The sequence below is a fragment of the Apodemus sylvaticus genome, chromosome 11 (assembly GCF_947179515.1).
Source record: "Apodemus sylvaticus chromosome 11, mApoSyl1.1, whole genome shotgun sequence".
NCBI classification, from domain to species: Eukaryota; Metazoa; Chordata; class Mammalia; order Rodentia; family Muridae; genus Apodemus; species Apodemus sylvaticus.
In genome coordinates, this window is record NC_067482.1 from 106843502 (window position 1) to 106860306 (window position 16805).

A 16805-nucleotide genomic window follows, 5' to 3' on the forward strand; every position below is an offset into this window, starting at 1 on the left:
GTTTACTCAGCTTCTAGTGTAGTGTTTTGTCACTTAGAGGGTCATTAGGTAGCTCAGGACAATTTTTTTATTGACCTCTTTCTGCATTTTTCTCATATGCAGTCACATTTGCATATGAGAATTGTGTATGCCTCTTAACAAAACCCTTTACAGTTTGTGAATTTTCGCACATGTTTCAAATTGAGTGTGGAGAATTCCTAGAACTTGAAACGTAAATCGAAAAGAAAAGGGTAAAGATGATCTTTTAAAACCTCAACAGTGATCATAACATTTTTTTAAGTCCCTCGATTTTTTTTTTTTGTATATATAGGAGGCATCACATCTCTCCTGAAACTGTCAGAAAGGCATGCTAACCATATCCTCTAAGCCAAGTCATTTTCCTCTACCACCAGATAGATACCTCACATACACTCATGTATTTTCATGTTTGGGATCATCCACTTCCAGAGTTCCTAGTTAAAAAACACTTAAGGAGTTCATAGCTGACACTTCAATGGGCTATATTAGTTTGCTAATTTTAGCCAAAGAATTACTATAAGCAGAAGAGTTTAAAAGAGCACCCCACGGCCATTGTGGAACCCTATTTATCCAAATGAGTCCCCTGAGGTGAGCCCAGCAGCCTTGGCAGCAGCAAGAACACAGTGGGCTTCCACTCTGCTGCCCCACCCCCAGCGCTCCTGCAGAAGCGATGACGTCATCTCCGCCGCTCCACAGCCAAGGGCTATAGTTTTGCATTTCCCCCAAAGTCTCTCCTTTTTTTTTTAGTCTTTGAGTCTTTTTTTTCTTCAGATCAAGAAAAGGAACATCTTGCTTTCAGTCATTTGGGACACTGGATACAAACCTGTGCAAGGGAGACTTTGCTAAGTCGGCCGTAAAGTTTCCCTAAGTACAGAGTTGGAGCAACGTGACCCTGTTGTCGCCCTTTAATTTTGAAACATTTGTTGTTCCTTTCCGATAGGGGGCGAAAGAGGGGTCTCAGTCCTGTGGATGGTTTTGAACAGGGAAAGCCTAGCAAAGGAAAGCTAGGTGTTGGAGCTAGCACTGGCAGTTTATATAAGCCTCCCCCGCCCGCCCTGAATCCTGTGGAGTTTGTTATTGTTATTGATGTTGTTTTGTGGCCACTGGACTTAGTTCTGGCTCAATTTTTTTTTCATTTTTTCATTAATTTATTTATTCACTTTACATCCCAATTGCAGCACCTCTCCCAGGCCCACTCTCACCAGCTCCCACCGCCACACCCCTCCCCTCTTCCACAGAGAAGGAGAAGCTCCCCCTGGGTAGCACCCTGCTCTGGGTTATCAAGTCTCAGCAGGCCTAAGTGCATTCTCTCCCACTAAGGCCCAACCAAACAGTCCAGCTGGGCTAAGGGGATGGAAGGCAGGCAGCAGAGTCCGAGATGTGGGATGGGATGAGGGGATCGAGTGGTTAAGGCAATGGACCAGATTTGCACTTTTAAATTATGTCCTTTTCAATCCATTTTACTTGTTTGTTTGTTTGCTTGTTTGTTTACTGTGTGTGTGTGTGTGTGTGTGTGTGTGTGTGTGTGGTGTACATGCCATTATCCACACAGGAAAGTTGGGGGACAACTTTCAGGAGTTGGCTTTCTCCTGCTTCACTGTAGGCTCTAGGGATTGAACTCACGTTGTCAGACTTGCATGCAAATGTTTTTCCAGGCCGAGCCCTCTCAGGGACCTTGAAAATCATTTTTTAAAAACAAAACAAAGCAACATTCATTGAAGAAAGAAAGTTGTATTGTTATAAACATTTTGTTTTGGCAACATAAATTTTGATAAAGATTTTATCCCAAAGCAAATTCTAGAAAGAAATTAAATTGTATTTTACTTTTCTAATAGTCAAGGGTAATGAAAATTATTGAGGGCTCAGAAATACTTTATGTTAATATTTCTAAGTAATATATATTAAAATTATTTTATTGCTATGGTTTTGTTTTTCAGGAATATGCAAGTTTATATATAAAAAGATGGATATCTATATCCACATACAAAACTGTTTTTTACTAATTTTCATTTTAATAATGGGAAGAAGAGGAGCTATAACCCCAACAAACCATGATATTCAAGGTCTATGTAAGCTAACTCTGTATGTAATAGAAAAAGAGGCTATGCTTTTAAATATTACCGAATTAAAAACTAACTAAATGTGTGTAACATTTCCAAGATTTTATGTTTTTATCACGATAATTGCTTGGTTCCTACTGATTTTTGTCAGGCATTGACTGCTTAGAAAACCTTAATACCTTAATGATTGCTGATATAGGGAGAAGTAATCTTTCCCAGTGATGAGTCCCCTAATTGGTTATTCAACACCAAGTAACCAACCCTAAAAACATGTACATATAAGCCACACTAAGTGGACTCAGCAGGTTTATTCATATAGTTATATGTATGTATATTTAATAATATGCATGTATGTATATTTAATAATAACTACAGAAAAATTCTAGGCATGAGTTTTTGGCTAGGGTCATGGTATCAAGCAAAGGACTGTGTCTGGGAAGCAGGCTTCAAATTCAATCTAAGAGTCATTGGTTATCCCCACAACCATTGCGCCACTATTGTGTATCTGGGCAAATATTTCCTGAAAGGTTCTAATATAGTCTAACACTGGTGTCTAGAAAAAGTCCACTGATGCCCTTTCTTCCCCAGCAGCCTGCATAGCACCCCCAGCACTTGAAAGCTAGCCAGTATGGAAGGAGTGCCCAGGTCAGTTCCAGTTTGAATAAGTCCTATAAGGGATATTACTACCAATAGTTAGCTCATGGGCATCATGCCAAACTACCTTCTGAATATCTGTGTTTGTAACCTTAGATTAAGGGTTCTTTTTTTACCCTTAATCTCTCTCTCTCTGTCTCTCTTTTTTTTAATCTTTTTTTATTGAGTATCTTCTTCATTTACATTGCCAATGGTAAAACCTTTCCCAATGTCCACCTCTCAAAAGCCCTCCCCAAGATTTCCTACCCCTCCTACCACCCCCTGCCTCCATGTATATGCCCCTTTACCCAACACCCTCCCACCTGCCCCTCCCCCAACTCCCCCCTTTTGTTGGAGCCGTTACTGAGAATTTAACTGACCAAAGACCACTCCTCCCACTGATGTCCAACAAGGCATTCCTCTGCCACATTTTTGGCTGGAACTATGTGTGATCCTTGGTTGATGGTTCAGTCCCTGGGAGTCTTGAGGTGTCTTCCCCAACTTCCATTACACTCTGCCTTCCTTTTGCCCCAGTGAGACTTTTACACCCTGTCTCCAAGATGGCTTTGTCCCCAGAATGGCATTTTGCCCTCCCGCCAGCAGGAGGAGACAGAGTGGAGACAGCCTTAGACTTTCAAACCAGATCCTACTGGCCACAGGCCAGTCCCTGGTGTCCTTGTCTACTGGGAATCTCCCTGACACTTCAAGCGCCATTCTGAGTGACTCTGGGGTTCTCTGAGAGGCAGGGAGACTAAGGTGCAGCCAAGGCACTGGAACTTGGCCTCTCTTGGGAGATAGCAGAGGAGAAATAGAAAGCATTCCCCAGACTCCCCAGGGAGACAGAGCAGCTGACTGCTGAGTGGATTTAGCTGAGCTCCAAGAAGGACAAAACCATAGTTGTATCTTAAGGTGTGCCACGCCCATTTTTAGAAGACAAGGATGATTTTTTTAATACTTACTGCAAAGAAAGCATGCTATCCATAAGTCAGGTTTAAAAGCAAAACTTTGGAAACCTCTCCAGAGTGTGAACATTCAGGCTGTGAAGTAAGGGGCTCTGACTGGACAAGAGCTCTTTCATTCCAGACCATGGGTGGGAGGAAGTTAAGGTGCTAGGGTCTCACAGGAGCTCTGAGCCCGCTGAGGAAGTGAAACATAAAAATGGAGAAGACTCCTGTTTTTTATGCAAGTGGAAAGAGCAGAGTTCTACTTATGGCCATGGACAAATGGGGTTTGCATTCTGGGCCTCAGCTTTGAAATCCATGAAATGACCACATGGAACCAGAACTTTGCTCTCCTGTAACTGGCACCCACAGTCCCTGACAGCTTGTGATAGATAAGACAACTCCTTGGGCCCCATGAGAGACTTCCAAATATTTTAAGAAGTTTTCCCAGGTGATTGACAGGCATGGGGTGGGGACAGCTTCAGAGCCCCTACAGCAGGAGAATCTCTGGTTCTCTATGAGATTCTAGTGAAGGGACACTTTAGAAAAGAACAGGGATTCCATGTAGGTTCCAAGTAGCATCCAGTTAGAATAAACAGAACTGAGTGTCTTGAGTGCCCACAAAAACAGAATTTTGGGGCTTGCAAGATGGCTGTCATCAATAAAGTATTGATCACACATACATAAAGACTCAGCACACATGTTTTTAAAAAATGGATTTATTTAGCAGTGTGCACTCCTGGGAGTAAAGACAAGAAGACCTCTGGTGCTAGCCAGCTAGCAAGATTCAGAGAGAGACCCTGTCTCAAAAAATCAGGCAAGGAAAACACCAGACATCAACTTCTGGAGTCCATATACACCCACATACATGTGCATAAACATGAACACACACACACACACACACACACAAAGCAGATCAGTGCAGCTTCTGCAGCCCACAGAAAAGCAGCCAAAGTAAGCTGGGTAAAGGACTAAGACAGATTCCCTGGAGTAGACGCCCTCCTCTCAGTCAACAGGAGCTCAGGGCATTTGAGGCATCTTGACTTCTTGCTAAGAATGTCCTGGCTGATAAGGAAAAGGACTTGTCATATCATCCTGATTCCCAGTATGTGGCCTCTGTGTCCTGGACATAGGACTCATCTCAGCATCCAGACAATCAGGATAATCTGTCCCCATCTTCTTGGCTGCCAGATGGAGTTTCCTAACTGAGGGAGCTTGAGAGTGCACACCAACCCTCCAACCCTCCCCTACTCACTGTCCATGAAGAGACAAGAAGGAACAATGCCTGTGGGACCCAAGAAGGAGAAAGCTATAAAGAGACTAAATATAGCATTGTGACACTGAGAGTTGAACTAACTTCCTATAAGTCTCTGTGACATAGGCTCTATGCCTCAATTTCTAAGTCTCTGTCTTTAACTCACCAGGTGTAGTAAGGTGCTTTGAACAATGTCTGCTCTCCGGTAAGCATACCATGTTGACTGTTGCCTTCTCCTTTTGAAAGTTTCTAAGGGCTTTACTGCCTCAGTCCAAAAGTTTCAGCAGCTGGAACCCATTGATGGTGGAACCCATTACCCCCCCACCCCCCACCTCCCAACCCCTACCTCCCATCCCCCCACCCCGCAAGCTCACCTCAAAAAACCCAGCCCAGGGAGTTCCTTCCCTCCTGGATGGAGGTTGGGAAGGGAGGGAAGGTTGAAGAAGGTGTGGACCAGCCCTGAGGAGCTCTGGCTGCAGCCTGATCCCTTCACAAAATTGCTAATGAATGTGCAGTTTGAGAAGGAGATCACAGATACCCAGCCTAGAAACACACACTGCAGGCTCCATGGATTCATCCAACCAATAAAAGCCAAGGGACACCCCAAAGCTGGGGGGGGGGCACTTCATGATACCTCCTCCTAGGTTTCAAGTACAGAAATCCCTCTCAGGACTTAAGAGAGACAGGCCAGAGGTATTTCCCCCAGACACTGTCCCTGCCTCCCTTTGACAGAAGCCACCTCCTCCCTGCACAGCCTCTGCTGGAAGAACAGAGAGGTCCACTTCCCAACAGCCCTGCCTGCAGGGACCTAATGACTCTCCTGAAGACGTCATAGTTTCTCCAGGGCTCTTCTGTATTTTATATAGTGGGGTCATCCAGAGGCTGTGCCACGTAGCAAGTCATCCCTATGATCCTGAGATGAAGGCAGGCAGGACAACAGTGACAATGAATAAGGTGACAACTGTGACCACAAGGCAACGACTGACTTCTGTGCACAGCACTTCCTATACTGCTTATGAGTACGATGTCCTTGAATCTAACTGCTTTGCTTTATGGATGAGAAAGCAGATTCAGAGAGGCTGGGTCACTTGTCTGGAGTCACACAGCTAGAGTACTATCAGAGGAGCCTTCAACCTAAGTCATTCTGGACTGTAGAACCACTCCCTACATTCAGCTGCCCCCAGTGAGGTAGGAAGGAAAAGAGATGCTGCCTCGCCTTTCAGGGGAGCTGTCTCTTTGTATCCCCACAGTAAGTCTATCATTAGAGGGAAGAAAAGGCAGGGGGAGACCTGGCTGTGGTCTCTAGACAGAGCCAGGCTAGTGTAGGCTTAATCCAAGAGCACAAGCTAGCCAGCCCAAAGCTTTCCCATGGATGGATCTCCCCTTAGCACCCAAGTAAGCCTTTCCAAGATTTTGTCAGGCCAGCCTGCTCCAGGCAAAGGGCAAGGATTGTTAATGCAGCCCTGGCACAGCAGCCACATCTAATATCCAACCCAAGCACCTGTAATAAACAAACCAATAATGAGAAGAGGAGGCACATCAGCCTTTGAACAGGCTCCAGAGAGCTTACTTTTGATCTTACTCGAGGTGAGCAAGTGTGTGTTTGAAGCCTGGTACAGGCTATGGGCAGTGACAGAGAGATGGAGAAAGTAGGGGCAGGATGGGGTGAGGTCAGCACCTGTGGACCCCCTGGGGCATGTGCACAGAGTGTGGGGGCCTCCAGCCATGGGGCAGTCTGCAAGTGTGGAGCAGGGCAGGGGAGCACGGGAAAGCAGGTGTGGAGGAGGCTGGATACAAGGGCAGGGCACCCGCAGGGGCTGGGTGTACATTTCTTGGTGCAGTTCAGGGAGAAAGAAGCAGACAGATGCAGGCTCTGCAAGAGATGTGCAGGGTGAAGACAATACCTGGGATTGGAGGTGTGACAATCTTCATCATCAGCTTGTCTGGATTTGGAGCCTCCTAGACAGCACCCCTCTGGCTGTGTCCATGGGAACTTTTCTAGAGAAGTTTAGCAGAGGAGGAAAGACCTACCCTGAGTTTCTGCAGCGCCGTGCCAGGGACTGGGAGTCCTGAATTAATATGAATAAAAACAGGAAGAAGCCTAGCAGAGTCCTCTTTCCACTTTGTGACTATGGACATAGCGTGACCAGCCACCTCACATGCCCACTGCTATGTCAGACACACACACACACACACACACACACACACACACACACCTACATCCACATCCAGAGAGAGAGGAAGAATGAGAAGGAGAAACAGGCAGATTGATGAGTGTTGCAAGGGGGAGAGACAGGCAAGCACTGGAGGGAGAAAGGTACAATACAGGTGAGGGGGAGGGGATGCAGGAGGAGCTGAGAATCGAGGGGGAGGGGGAGGGGATGCAGGAGGAGCTGGGAGAAACTGCTCCCGGGCCAGGATGCCAGGTTGAACGTTTTGCTCTATGGCCATGGAGAAACAGACTCTTTCCCCAAAGCAGGAACAGAACACCCAGCTCCAGCCTTGGCCCTGGCCTTGGGCTCAGCCGCTCCTAGTCTGGGAGTGGATGGGAGCCAATGGCTGGAGCCTCCCTTGGGCTGAGCCACGCCTTCCTCCTCCAGGTGTGGAAAGGACAGGGATGTTCTGGTCAGAGATGGCTGGTCCAGCTCCTTGTGAAAAGAGAAAGAGGAAAAGACAGCAAGAAGTAGACATCCTGGGGACTGACATTTTGTCAAACCGTGGCTGCTGCGATCTCTGACTCTTTCTTTCCTGCTTTAAAACCTCTTTCATCCTAAGCCCCATGAGCATGCCAGCACCTTGCATGGTCCAGCTTTTCTTCCTTTAGCAGCCTTCTCTGCCAACCGACTAACCCTTGTGCACAGCACGTGGGCCCTAGGCTCTCCCGTCTCCCGTCTCCCGTGTCCTCACCTTTATACATCTTTGCACTTGGGCCCCACAGCTTCTGCCTGCCAGAATCCCACCCCCAAAAGAGCTCAGGGTATCTCTACTCCTTGGCAAGGACTCCCCCTTCCCTACCCTCCCTCCTCCCCACCCCCAACCCCTCTGTGCCAGATCCTCCTGCCAGCCTCACAGCCTTCTATAGTCTAGAGCTTCCTGGGCTGAGAGGCTGTTGTGTGTCTGTTTGCCTCTTGCTGCATTTCCACAGAACCCAGAACCCAGCACATGCTATATCCATGTGTGGATCTCGTAGAGTTTGCATACAACCAGGAAATTAAACCTGAAAGGGCATTTTCTAGTCTTTCCCTCCCCACCCCCACTTCCTCCCTGGGAATCTTTCTTTGGACCCCAGGGATAGAACTTGCAAAACAAGCAGGGTGATCTTTTGACAGTCAGGTGAAGGCCTGTGTGGCAGAACCTTGCCTTGCCTTGGGGAATGTCATTTGACACTGAGGATGGGATTGTACTAAGCCCAATGTCAACTTTATCTATCCTGGAAGAAAAGGGTATTTGTGAGAACATGACCTAGGTAACTAGAAACCACAGGAGCAAGAGTGTTTACAGGGACTGTAGGCTCAGACTGAGCATATAGCAGCTCCTCTTCTTCTTCCTCCTCCTCCTCTTCTTTCTTCTCTCCCTCTTCTGTCCTGCAGTGGATAGCCCAGGATTCTAGGCTCCACTGCAGTATCAACAAACAGAATTTTCGTTGATTTAAAAGGTTGATTTAAAGGTTGATAAGAAATTCTAGAGGACATAAAGAGTGACCAGACTAGAAAGGGCCTCTGCAGGGGCAGCTGTGAAGCCTCCCCTCCCTCCCACAGTCCATATTCTGACAGAACTTCAGTTTTATCCCAGCTCCCCCAAGCCTCACCCATTCACAGCTTCACTCTGACTCCGGGTGTTGAAGGATCGCACAAATTGTCTGCCCCTTTCCCATTTCCCTTAGCCACAGTTCTGACTGACCTGCCCCCTTCCAGCCCTCAGTGAAACCAAGCACTCAGCAGAGTTTGAGTCTTGGCCCAGGAAAAACAACCAGCAAAGCCATTTCCATGTTTGTTCATGTGCCTACTTAGATAATATCCCCTTCTGTCTACACTGGCTATGTGCACTGAGACCCGCCACCCCAGGGCCTAACAGACAGACCCATCTTTCCATGTTCTCACTGGCCAACTCCAAAAGTCCACCCATTTTCCCAAGCTCTGCATGCCTGGGGAGAAAAGCCAATATCCACAAACTCTACAGACACCAGACCTTTATTATTCATTGGTCTGAGGAGGCATATTTGTAGACAGGAGATTTTGGAGTTTAGAAAGATGTACCAAATACTTGATGGATATTCATGATGCTCACACAGTGAAGAGAAGAACTCCCTTCGACAGGCAAGTGTGAAGGTCACAGCTATAGCTACGTGGGCCTCCAAGTCCACCCTTCCCATTAGGCTGCTCCTGAAATCTCTATGCAGAGGAGCGGGCTCCAGTCCCAAATATATCCAGAGGGTAAACCCAGGAGAAAAGTCTGAACAACTCCATCCATAAACTCATTCACTCCATCATTCATTCACTTAGTGAAGCACACATTATGTGCTAGGCACACACTATTCAGAAGCAGATGTAGAACGACCTATAAGACCCATTCACTCTGCTGCTGAGGGCGGCTCCAGACCCAGTTGTCTATATTTCTGTCCTTCCTAACTGCCCAAAATGGGTAAAGTAAAGCTCCTTCTGAGGAGGGAGGGGAAGGGATCTTTACTCCTCCTCAGAAATTTTATTTTTCGAATTTATTACATTCCTTCACAACTTTTCAAAAAGATATGCTCTCAAGGAAACATGTTCATTTGTAATCAGATCAATCTAAGCACAGCGTAGGTAGCCAGGCCTGCGTTCCTGGTGCCCTATCTGGTCAGCAAGAGCAAGACTGGAAAAACAGCTACTGCACAGGGAGAGCCAGGTAGACATCGTTCACTTTAAGATGCATGCATGAGGTTCCTGGATCATTTAGTCTGCAGACTCACACATAACTGAGGGTGCTATTGTTCTTTGTTTGTTTGCTTGCTTGCTTTATTACAATGCAGAAATGGATATTGTTAGCATTCTGTCTAAGCTCCACCCCACAGTTACCTGGCAACAGCCAGGTATTTTCTGCCTTGGGGAGAGAGCAGGAAGGGAATGGGGAGAGAAGGGGGAAGGGAAGCAGGGAATGAGCAAGAGAGGACCAAGAGACCAAGAGAGCATGGAGAGGGGCAAGCAGCAACTTTTAGAGTGGGTGGGCCCACAAGGTGTTGCCAGGTAACTGCGGGGTGGAGCTTAGACAGAATGCTAACAGATGTGAATTTCTATTAGAGAGCAGTGACTTAGAGTATAGTTATTTTGTGTGTGTGTGTGTGTGTGTGTGTGTTTCTTAGAATACTAGATGATTTTTGTTTGCCTTTGTTGTTTTATTAGCACTATTTATTTAATATGCTAGAAAGAGTTAAACTCAAAAGTAAAGATAAACACAAATGATACATATATGCCTCAGTAATTAAAAAATGGAGTGATTTTCTCCACATACAAAAAATTAATAAATTGTTGGAGCACTTGTAAATTAGATTCAATTAAGTCGATAGTAAATAAATCACTGTTTAGAATAAGATGCCTCCATTTGCTTGACAGATTTCATTGTGATAATTGTCGACACTAGGAAGATTTGTAAAGACTGCAGTCTTCAGTCAGTCTTAAATAGTTTATTTCTGAATTTGCACTTGATAGTTAAATTTTCAAGCAAAACACAACAAATATGGGGGTTTTGACAATTCATGCAGAGTAACTTGTGATTCTTCAATATTAAACCAAGTTACATGCTATCAGTGATGCCATAAACTTAATCATTCCTATTTTATGTGGTATTTAAGAGTAACATCATCAAAAAATCAAAATATCAAAAATTGTATGAGACACAAATAAGATTATGTATTATCTGGTTCTAAGATTTGTATAATTATTTGCATCTTTTGTATACATGTTTGTCATCAACAATTAATTTTCATTTCTATAAGCCTGAAATTCAGATTTTTTAATTTCAATTTATGTGGTTTCCTTTCCAAATTAATATAGTGTTTCAAGATGCAGATACTTATGATCTCATTTGAACTCAAGTTGTTTTTGAAGACCATCATGGGTTACAGGAGCAATCAAATGTTTCATTTTCAATTAGTTGATACTTAGTTTCTCAAAAATAGTCTTTTTTTTACTCTAGAATGATAATAATCTCCTCCACAAAATCTTCTACAATTTATAGGACATTTAAATCCCTAAAATTCAAATTTGATTTTGTGAGAACTGTGCACAGACAATTCCATTCTTAGGGAATACAAGAAACAAATAGATTCAGGCATCAAGCTTTCCAAGTCCCTGCTAGATATATATTTTTGTTAGCTTTATGATTTCTGTATGTAAAATATCTGTGAAAACAATTTAAAGGAGAATGGATTTATCTTGTTTCAGGGTTCCAGAAATATCTGCTGAGCAGGGCAAGAATGATGGTGTATAGTTCACCTTGTCGTTTCCAGGAAAGGGAGCCAGAGTAGTAGACTGGGATATATTGGATAGATGGATGGGATGGTACAACTCACAGGTCTCTCTGTGAGCCAGTTCCTCTGGCTAGACCACACCTACCAAAGTGTCTACAATCTTCTAAGATATCTCTGCTACTGCTTGTACAGCCAACATTCAAAGAATGTTACAGTAAGACATTCAATGTTCAAGAGATTATGTATTTGGCCTGGACTAAAGTAAAATAAAGCTGATTTATTCTATTTCTAAGGGTTTTAGAACATTGAGAAAATTTAAAACTGTCATGTGTATACAGTTTATAAAGGGATTTTCTAGGACAAACTTTTAGTTGTCTTTAAATTGAACAAATGTTACATTATTTAGCTGAAGATTTAAAGATGTAGACTAAGAATGGTTTTCGTTTTAATTTCCTAATAGATGGTTAGTGATTGTTAAAAATATTTTCTTTTGTTTAGCTTTTCTATTTATTTAAACAGACTATATTTGCAAAGGTTTTAGATTTACATAAAAATTTGGAAGCAGGTATCTATTCTATAGCTCATGGTGTTAAATAGATGCAAAAGCTTCTGAAGAAGGAACATATCACATGATAGAAGTACATTTGTTTCAGTTGAAGAAACTAAGTTGACAAATCATCATTCAGAGTTTTGCATTGGTTGTCCCTGGTACTGTGTCTTCTGTAGCTTGAAGAAGTGTAAGTGACATTTATTCTCTACTATAGCATCATACAGAGTCACTGCCCTAAAATGATGTAGGATTCTGCCTCTTCAGACTTCTTTATCTTCAACAAGTTGGCAGCCATTTTACTCCTCAACTTTTTGAACGTTCTGTAATTTCACAAAGGAGAAATGATAAAAACCTTCAGCATTCATATTGTTCTTTTTTATTTGATGTATACATGTAAGTTCCTTCATCTTCTTATAGCCTGTAACTCAGTCTTTTTAATGATGAAACCTGCTCTTTTTTCCAGAGGTCATTTATATGTCCATTCACTGAATATCAATCTAGTTGCTCCTAAGATTTGAAAATTTTGAATAAAATGTATCACCTCTATGTGAGATACATTGTATGGATGTGTTTTCAACCACACTCTGTGAATAAATGTCAAGGAACAAAATTGTTGTGTATTGGACCGTAAGTGTCTTTAGTTTTGTAAAAAACTGTCAAATATTTTCCAAAGCATTTTTTTATTCCTACCAGCACTTGCGATTCTTGAATAGCATTTGATTTTAATCATATACTGGACTTTTACTATTGTAATAGGTATGAAGTAGGACCTTTTTCTGTTTTAAGTTGCATTCCCTTGGTCTAACATGTTGTTTGTTAACTTGAAGTAATGTACAGAGAGGTTTTATGCTAATTTTTAGTGTATTTTTTTCAGTTTCTTATTTCTGGATTTAAGGATTCTCTGTATATTTTAGAAATTTTTTGAGTAAATTTTCTTCTCATCTTTTGCATCATTCATTCATCACATAATTTTCATATTTTAGATCTATCTTGTCACTTATTTCTTCCATGATTCTTATCTTATATCAAATATTACATCACTTTTGACTCAATTTTTACATATAGGCAACGTATAGTTTTATTATGGACTTTTGTGCTTATGGTATATGTTAGTAAATTTTATGAGTGTGTTCCAGAACTATATATAGTTCTAGAACTAAATATTGAAATAATTAATGTTTTTATTTCATGGATCTCACTGTTATAAAAAGTGAGATAAGCCCTTTTTTTTTAACTTTGCATGGTTTTAATAAGCTTTCATTTGTAGCCAAAACTTGATTTCCATTTGCTTACCTTTAACTGGTTGGACAATGTGCTTATTCATGGGATTTTCGTCTCTAGGTTATGGCAGTTGCTTCCTGGCCTGTTCCTGGACTACTATTCACCATGACCACTCGAAACAGCAAACATACATCCTACCTTTTCTGCAAATAGTTTTTGACAGTTTTTTTTAATTAAATAAACTTATAGTTCTACTTGTATGCTGAGATAAATATTAATTTCTATTGTTCACTGCTTCCATTTTGTATGATTTTTAGCTGTATAGTTAATAAATGGGTCTGTGCTATTCCTGTCTTTTGTTATTTGCCTCAGAAATGTAATTTAAGTGTCAGATGTTTTATTATGAATAGTGCTTTATAATGCAATATTTAAACTACAAATAGTCTAATTTGCCTTTCGATTTCATTTTGTTTCTCTCTCTCTCTCTCTCTCTCTCTCTCTCTCTCTCCCTCCATCCTTCCCTTCTTCCCTCCTTTCCTCCCTTTCTTCCTTTCCCTCTACCTTTCTCTCTTTACAGACCAGGCTGATCTTAAATGCAAAGAGATCTTGCCTGTCTCTCTTCCTATGTACTGAAATTAATAGTTTGTGCCATCTATATTTAGAATATAAGTACTTAACTTGTTAAGCTATGCATGTATAATTTTTATTGATAATATTAATAAGAATCCATTTCTAAAGTTAGCATTCATTTCTTTCCTTATAGGTATATAGCCTTGCATACTAATTATAACTAATTTTATATATTAGTTAAATTTGAAAATCTGTTTTATTAATCTAATACTGCTCATTAATCTTGTAGATAAATTGTTTCATGTCTCTATCAACATATGAAAATAAGTTGCAGTTCATTCTTCCTAAAATATTTACCCCAATTTTATTACATTAAAAAAGGTTTTCAGTAAATTTTGAAAGGAGTATAGCAATGGCAAAATATTTTGTTTCTGATAAGATGTTTTATTTCAACTTTCTCCTTTGTCTTTTACATTATGTGATTTTTTAAACCTGCACATGCCTTAATCATAAATATGAGTATAAGAAATAATAAATCTACAGCAAACTTAATGAAATAGAAATAGAGCAAACAATACAAAGAATCGATGAATATAGGAGTTGGTTCTCTCACAAAATAAACAAGATCCACAGACCTTGAGCTCAACTAAAGAAAGATGTCCCAATAGAATCAGAAATGAACAGGGAAACGTTATGACAAATTCCAAAGAAATCAGAATATTATAAGGAAATATGTTAATACTCCCCTCAGTTGGAAAACCTAAAACAAATGGATTTCTACATTCATCCAAACCACAAAATTAAACCATTAAGATATCAACAACCTAAATTTGAAACAGAAAACAAAACAAAAAAAGCCCAACAACTAAACATAAAAAAAGTAATAGAATTCCAGACCCAGATAGCTTCACAGCAGAACTGGTATAGACTTTCAAAGAAGATCTGCAGCTAATCCTTCTTAAACTACTTTAAAATATAAAACAACTCAGAAGCACTCCCAAACTTGTTATACAAAGCCAGTATCATTCTAACAGTAAAACCAGGTAAAGACACAACAACAGCAACAACAACAAAGCAAACAAAAAAACAACCAAACCTACAGACCAAAATCTCTGATGAACATAGACTCAAAAATCCTCCAAAAAATAATTACAAACTGAATACAAACATACATCAAAATGATTATTTACCTTTACTAAGTTGGTTTTATCCAGAAGATACAGTGAGAGTTAAACATGTGCAAGTCAATAAATGTAATAAATAACACAAATGGACTTAAAGACAAATATCAAATGAAAATTTCAGTTGATGCAGACAAAGCCTTTAACAAAATCCAATGTGCCTTAACGATAAAAGTCTTAGAGAGAACAGAACTAGAGGAAGCACACCCAAGACAATAAAAGTTAGGAGAAACCCACAGTCAACATCATTCTAAACAGAGAAACATTTGAAGAAATCCCACTGAAACTAGGAACCAGAATTGTCTACTTATTATCACTTTTCAATACTGGGTTCAAACACTAGCTGAAGCAGTAAGGCAAGAGAAAGAAAGGAAACAAATACAAATTCAAACAAACAAACAAAAACCAAAAAAAAGTTCATTCCTGATGCTATAATTGTAACCAGGATCCTCTGAGTAAGGGAGTTGTATACTCTAGAGGAGAGTCTACTACTCACGTGTAGATTAACTAAATTAGTGTAGTCGTCAACTGCCTTCTAAATTCTTATCCTTAGACCCATAGGTAAGTGAAACCCCCAGCCCTCATCAATCTAGCAGAGAGAAGTTATTACAGACTCTACAACAGAGACTAAGTGACCTTAGCATGCCCAGCCCCAAATGGGAGGTCTGTAACACAATCCCTACAGCAAAGGTTCAGGGAACATTGAAGAAAGGGGGTGGTCTGATTGTGAGAACCTGGGGACCTAAATGAGCACTGGGAGATACTATGTACTAGAGACGACTGAATGTTATACTTGTGAACTCTCAACAATATGGCTGCTGCCACAAGACCTCTAAAGACCAGTTAAAATGCCAACACAGATGGAAAATCACTTCACAGCACACAAACTATAGTTGAACTACAGGCAATCAGTGGCTGCTAAAAGAGGGAGGATCAGTATTCTTCAGGGTTGAGCCCCCAATTCTATGTAGTCAGTCATAAGCCTATGTTTGCATGCACAATAATACTATTTGGGCTTGGTGGGTTGTTACTCTTTGTCTGTTTTTCAATATTACGTATGCCATGTTACCATTTCTCTCTATAACACAATAATTCTAGAGAAGAGGTTATGGATTTCAGAGGGGGTAGGAGGGACATGGGAGAGCTTGGAGAGAGGAGGGGAGGGTCAAAAGCTATGCAAATACAGTGAGTTAGTGAGTGAAATATATTATTTGAACACAGACAAAATTATTTATCTTGGAGGATGTGATGATTTATATATGCTCAGCCCAGGGAGTGACACTATTAGAAAGTGTGACCCTGTTGGAGTAGGTGTGTTATTGTGGGTGTGGGCGGAGGAGTGGCCCCTTGTTCTGGAAAGACTCAGTGTAGTAGTATAGGGTAAAACCAGAACAGGAAAGTGGGAAGGGGTGGGTAAGAGAACAAGGGGAGGGAAGGGGGCTTATAGGACTTTCGGGGAGTGGGGGCCAGAAAAGGGGAAATCATTTGAAATGTAAATAAAAAAAATATCGAATTAAAAAAAAAAAGACCCTCATCATAGCTGCCTGGAAGCCAGTATTCTGCTGGCAGCCTTCAGATGAAGATGCAGAACTCTTAGCTCCTCCTGCACCATGTTTGCCAGGATGCTTCCATGTTCTTGCCTTGATGATAATGGACTGAACCTCTGAACTTGTAAGCCAGCCCCAATTAAATATTTTTTATAAGGGTTGCCTTGGTCGTGGTGTCTGTTCACAGCAGTAAAACCCAAACTAAGACAGATGGCTTGTTCTATAAGTCTCTCTGTTTCTTTAACATTATTGTATATGTATTGTTTGTTTCTTACTGGAGTTTGCTTATTTACTCTCTAAATTTTCTGTCTCTTAATCTTAATGGAGAGGAGTGAGAAATCTATATGGAAGCTAAGAGGAAGAAACAGTTCAAAGATTTATATT